Consider the following 7,070-nt stretch of genomic DNA (forward strand, 5'->3'; position numbering starts at 1 on the left):
GCTCTGAACAAAGCAGAGCTTCCCAAATGAGATCTACAAACACATTAGAGTTTGGCCTGAAAATCCATATGGCGGTGGTGGATAATCAATCCAGAATACAGTTGGATGCACACTTATAAAGTTGGTCCATCAGCATATATATCTGGACCAACCAGACAAACAATGAAATGAATCCAGAATTGAAGAAAAGTAGGATAATGGGCTAAATTACCTTTGGGAAATAATACATTTCTATTAAAGACCCTAAGCTTCTCCCTAGAGACCCATATTTTAAACACCAATATTCTTCCAGTGATGCTATCTGGCTGTGAATCACGGAACACTATAATCTCTGAATAATCAAAACTGCTCATTACCCAAAAGACAACAGATGTATATATGGTAGGCCTATGCAGCAGCACATATTGAAAGGCAGTGTGGTATAGTAGAAGAGAATAACGGACCTGGGCAAATGCTGCCTTAAATATTAAGGCAAATAATATGGACAAATTACCTCTCTAAGCCTCAGTTTCCTCATCTCCAAAATGGGTATAATACCTATAATATCTCCTTCATATAAGTATTGTGGCCTCAAATGCAATAATCCATATGTCAGTTATTGTTTTTATGTTACCATTCATGAATTGCATGCAAGAAATGATACAAAAAATATAAGAGGTTTATGGCTAGAAAAAGAGATGGGATGGTCATGCAGCAAAAGGAAAGGATAACATTGTTCTCTGCACATTTTTTCACCTGGAAACTTCTTGGTATTTCTATGATTTTTATGCAGAATTCAACAATGAAAAGAGTATCTCTATGATATACCATTATTGTGTGACACACGAACTTCAATATAAAATAACCAGTCAACAAGCACTTATTAAGTGCCTACTCTGTGCCAGGCATTGGGGATACAAAAAAGGGCAAAAATACAACCCCTGCTCTTAAAGAGCCCATAATCCCATGGGGGAGACAACATGCAAACAGCAATATGCAAACAAGATATAGACAGGATAAATTAGAGATAATTGTCAGAAAAAAAGGAATGAGTATTAAGGAAGATAAGGAAAGGCTTCTTGCAGAAGGTGAAACTTTAGCCAAGACTAGAAGTCAGGGAAGCCAGGAGGCAAAGATGAGGAAAGGGATGTCCAGGCATGAGAGACAGCCAGAGAAAATGCTCAAAGTTGATAAATGGAATACACAGAGGGCGTAAGATGTAAGAAAATTGGAAAGGTAGGAAGGGGCTAGGTTATAAAAGGTTTTATAAATGAAACAGAGGATTTTATATTTGATCCTCGAACCAATAAGAAGTCACTGGAATTTGAATGAATGGGAGGTGGGGAGAGGAACATGGTTAGATGTGCTTTAGGAAGATCAATCTGACAGCTGAGTAGAAGAGGGACTGAGGCAGGGAGACCAACAAAGAGGTTACTGCAAAATTCCAGGTGTTACAAAGGTAGAAGTGATAAGATTTTATAATTGTTTGGATATAGGATGTGAGACTGAGTGAGGCGTCAAGAACACCTAGGTTGAAAACCCGGGTAACTGGAAGGATGGCAGTACCCTGCACAGTAACAGAGAAATTAGGAAGAGGGAAGGGTTGGGTGGGTGGGTGGGGAGATATGAGCTTTTGTACCTGTAACACTGCACCTCATGTGTAACACTGATCACCTGACTTCCACCACCAAAAGTCAAGATGTGTTAGATTTCTCTCTTCCCTCAAGGTTCCTTGGTACCCCTAAGGGGACTGGAGGATATCTAAGCTCTCTGTCACTGGCCCTAGCCCCCAATAATAGTGTTCTTCCCCACCAAGTGTAAGTAAGGTTCCCCTTCACCTGAGTTCCATTAGCTATGAACAATCAGATTAGTTTGTACACAGAAATATTTACTTCAGAAGGTATAATCACAAATTAACAAAACTTACTCCCCCAATACATAGAAGGCACAATTCTCCTTCCTTCTTGAACCACCTCAGTCTCTGGGGAGAGGAAGGGAACTGGGTTCATAGCTTAGCTTGGTTCCAACAGAGCATAGTCGGGGCAGCTAGGTGGCACAGTGGATAGAGCTCCAGCCTTGGAGTCAAGAGGACCTGAGTTCAAATCTGACCTCAGACATTTGACACTTACCAGCTATGTGACCCTGGGCAAGTCACTTAACCCTGATTGCCTCACCAAAAAGGCAAAAAAAAAAAAAAAAAGACAAAAACCAGAACCTCCAATAGAGCATAGTCCCAGTTCTAATTCCAAAACACCTCTCAGGCTCAAGTTCTAGGAACCCTGATTTCTCAGGGATTCCATGCTGGACTGGTTGGCTCCACCATCCCATTTATAATTCTGGCTTCAAGTTGGCCATGGTTCCCTTGAGGATCACCTCCAATACCTGAAACTGAGGATAAACACAGAACAGAAACAAACACATACTCCCTCCTCCCCCGACCATTTCTCAGGGCCAGGGGTAAAAGAGAAGGAACAAAGGAAGGACTTCCCTTCCCTCTCACCTATTCAGTTAATGGCTTCCATTTACCTAAACAAAAGATGGCAGAAAAGAGCAAAGCCAAAAAGAAGTACCAGCTCAATCCCATCAGTTTTAAAGATGCAGGCAGCCAGTCAAAGGAGACTTCTCCCACCCATGTAGTCGAGAATGCAGTGGACTCCATGTATATGCAAAAGGTGCTCTCAAGGGCCTCTATCTCCATGTTAGAACAGGAAATACCTAGAGAAGCCTGACTTACACACATGTTAAGTTAAAGATGTCTACAGGATATGCAGTTTGAGATGTCCAATAAACAGTGGAAGATGTGAGACTGGAAGTCAGGAAAGAGGCTAGGACTGGACAAATAGATCCAAAAGTCATCAGTATAATGATAACTTAAACCATGGGAACTGATGAGTGAAATTTCACCAAGTGAAATAGTATAGAAAGGGAAGAGAAGAGGATCCAGGACAGAGCTTTGGGGGACATCCAAAGCATGATGTGTGTGTGTGTGTGTGTGTGTGTATGAAGATCCAGCAATGGAGACAGAGAAGAAGAGGTCAGGAAGGTAGAAAGAGAATCTAGAGAGAGTAGTCACAAAATCTCAGAGAGAAAACAGTATCAAGGGGAAGAGGTGATCACCAGTGTCAAAGGCTTCGATAAAGGGCTGTAATAAAGTCTGATTTGATTGAGAGGCAGGTGAGGTAGGAGAATTTTTTCTGTATACTATGTGAAGTCCCCTGCTTAGGAATCTCTAGGTCTAGAGGTTAATTATTAAAGTAAAACTCTCAACATGTAACAGACCTTTCTGTCAATTGTGTTCTGGGAGTAATTTGACAAATATGACTATTGTTTCTAATCCTCTTTTCCCAAGTATTTTGTATTTTGTTGATGTTAGTGTACATTACTAAAATTCTCAGTATGCAGTTAGTCCTTATGACCTCTAAAGTAAACAGCCCTAAATCCTACAACTGCGTCAATCATCTGAATACTTTTTTTGTTATGAATACGATATGTTAAGTTTTAAAGATCTGAGATGAAACCTTACAGGGCCTTAGGCCCTTCACTTGTGCTATATCACATGTTAGATTAGTAATTGGCTGGATACATGGGTCTTGTCACAAGCCGTTTATGGTTCTTATGATTTGGAGAGAACAAAAAAGTCCATTCAATGGATTGCTATTTTTGCTTAATATCAGAGATTACGTCTAACTCTAAACATCCTGTATAATATCTAAATCTACCATTAGCTCTAAAACTTGTTTTATATAACAAAGTAACTGCAAACTCTGATCAAAGGAATGAATAACTGTGACTTCAAAAGACTGATAATGGAACATACCTCCCACCTCTTGGCTGAGAGAGAAAGGACTAAAAATACAGAATGAGATATGCATTCTTAGACATGGGCAATGTGATGATTTGCTTTGCTTGACTATGTATATTTAGTACAAAGAAGGTCTTGTGGGGAGGAATAGGCTAGTGAATAGTAAGAGATATGAAAATAAATTAATAAAACTTTTTAAAAATTAAAAACCGTTTTTAAAAGAAGAAAAAATTTAAAGTTCAGAAGGCAAATATAGTTAACTTTATTAGAACCTTGCTAAAATTTATAAATATATATTACTTTAAAAAGTATTTTTAAAATAGTATTTCTTGTATTTAAAAAGTATTAAAAAAGTGTTTCTTGTATAATCTCTTTTCTTGTTCTTTTTTGTAAATTTAAATGTTTGTGATTGTTGACATTGTTGTTTACAAAAAAATTAAAAGAAAACTGGCTGTACTGAAAGCAACAAAAGTCTTGAATTTGGATAAAGATGATCCCAATGATTCAGAATGCAGTGATAAGGCCAAGAATGATAAGGAAGGAGAAAAGTAAGGTGATATTAATCCACACAACATACCATTTACCTCCTTAGAGGGCATAATTCAAGCAGATTTAAATGAACTTGTTCATGACCTTAACATCCAAAGAGCAAGCTGAACTTTTAGCTTTAGTACAAAAAAGTCTGGAATCAATTCAATATTATTTAATTCAACAAGTATATATTAAGCATTTACCAGACATGAGGCTTGCCATTGGGGATACAGAGACAAAAATGAAACTGTTCTTTAGATTGCTGTCTAGTAAGTGGAGGGTGAGAAGCAAGAAACAATATGTGTACAGATAAATATATACACAATATATATGCAGAATAAATACAAATACATTTTTGAGGTAAAGGAGAGCACTAACAACTAGGGGGAATCAGAAGAGGTCTCCTGAAGGAGGTGAGACTGTCACTGTGCTTTGAATGCAGTTAGGTATTATTCTAGAAGGTCAACATGAGAAGCAAGAACCTTCTGGGAAGAGGGGAGACAGAGTTGGGAGATGGAGTATTGTGTACATGAAATAGAAATTAAGTCTAATTTGGCTGGAGTGTGGCATGCACAAGGGGCAGTAATGTGAAATCAGTCTGGAAATATAGATTGGAACCAGACTAGAAAGACCTTTAAATAACCCAACAATCCTAGAGGCAATAGGAAGCCAATGAAGTTCTTCAAACAGATGAATGTCAGACCTGAGCTTAAGCATATGAATTTGGCAGCTGTTTCAAGAATGAATTGGAGAAGGGAGAGACTAAAAGGAGGGAGATCAGTGAGAAGAGTATTATAATTACAAAGTGTGAGTTGATGAGGGGCTGAACAAGGATGGTAGCTGTATGAATGGGGAGAAAGATAATAGATGCAAGAGGTGTTATGCGGGTAGAATAGATAGGACTTAGCAAATGGTCAGACGTGGCATTTTTTTTACACGTGGGAAATATTTTATTTTTTAAAGTGAACAATCAAGTCCAAGGAAGGATGGTGTTGCCTTTGCCAGAAATAGAGAAGTTAGGGGATCAGATAGGTTTAGGAGGGCACCAAAATATGTTCAAAAATATGAAAATTGTCTTGATAAGCATTAAAAATAAAATAAAAAAGTATTACTGGTACATATGTGGGGATGTGAAAGTGATTGCTCCTTTTACCAAGATTACAATTTGGGCATACCAAAAGAACAACTACTTTCTTTGTAAAGCAGAGAGAGAGAGAGAGAGAGAGAGAGAGAGAGAGAGAGAGAGAGAGAGAGAGAGAGAGAGAGAGAGAGAGAGAGAGAGAGAGACAGACAGACAGACAGACAGACAGACAGATACGCTAAAACTCTGACCTCAAAGGCAAGAATTGACTGCAAAAAAAGAAAATATGGTAAGCCAACCACTGATTGGTTATGAAAAATTTTTTTCTTCCCACAGTTGTGCATTTAATTTGGTTTGCTAAAAAATTTTTGTGAAAGGGATGCATTGCAATGGTATAATTTTTCTTCATCTAAAATATAAATTTTTAAGAATCAGTGAGGCTAAAACCAAAGAAATGATATTTGTGGGTTCTTGAGTAAAGGAAGTGATAAAAGACAAACATTCTAAAGAACATCTGGAGTCAGGTAAAGAAGGTGCATGGAAAAAGTTTTTTAAAGTCGCTGAAAATCTTTTGGGAAACTATAAGGAACAAGATATCAGTTAATATGGTAGAGCAGAAGGAAATAGGACAATCTAGCTCTCATCCACAACTGTTCACACAAACACCTAGAAAGAGCACCTGATCAATAAATCTAAGGAAGAATAACAGTGACTCACTTTTTCAGTACAAACTGGTGTAAGGAGATAGAAGTGTGTGAACCCTAGGGATAGGAGTCTAGCCAAGGGCATGGCTGAGTATAGAACCTTCCAGTAGAGTGACTGAAGTGAGGCCTAAAGTTGTTAGGGCAAGAAGAAGTCCTAGAGTCAGCAGACAGGCCTGATTTTGTATGAGGAATAGGAACAGGAGCTGTCAGACTTATTGCTCTGAAGCCAGAGCTGGATAATAGAACCAGCGTGGACTGAGAAGAGCACTTTCTCCCTAGGGGAAACAGACCAGAGCAAAAAATTCCTGAGATTGAGTACTGGGCAAGGAGCAGGAACAAGTAGCAGCTATGAGGCTCTGTTTCTACAGCAGGGTCTTAAATCCAATCCAAAGCCTAAAGCTCAATAACCAGGGCAGAAAACTCAGTCCAAGGAAGAGCATTAAGTTCTTTTGCTCTGAAACTGAAGCCTTCCAGGGAACTGACAGTAACTGGATCTAGCAGCAGTCTACTGGAGCTTCACCCGGGGCCAGCCCACATTTGTGTTATTTATACCCAAATTGGGTCCAGAATTTATAAAACTCAGGCTAAAAGGGAAATGATCAGACTTTGTTCCAAATATAATAGCTTTGGGGAACACTAAAAGCTTGCAAATCTCTGTTTAAGCTACCCTCCAGAGATCCTTGATGACCCCCTAAGATCTTTGGAAAATACAGCACTTAATACCCAGAGAAAGAAACAGCAAGACCTAAGAGAATACAAAACAGGACAAATCAAGCCCAAGACATTCCCCTCCAGAAGCACTCAGATCTTGGCCCTAACACAAAGTCCCATTTCAGAATGTAAGGCTAGAAGAATGATTAAATGACAACAACAAAATGACTCCTACCATAATCTGCAGTTATGGTGATAGAGACACCAAAGATACCATCCAAAAAGAAGGACTTCAAAGCATCTACGTGCAAAGTCTCGAATT

Source organism: Phascolarctos cinereus, unplaced genomic scaffold (genome assembly GCF_003287225.1).
Source record: "Phascolarctos cinereus isolate Bilbo 61053 unplaced genomic scaffold, phaCin_HiC Scaffold_5;HRSCAF=322, whole genome shotgun sequence".
Lineage (NCBI taxonomy): Eukaryota > Metazoa > Chordata > Mammalia > Diprotodontia > Phascolarctidae > Phascolarctos > Phascolarctos cinereus.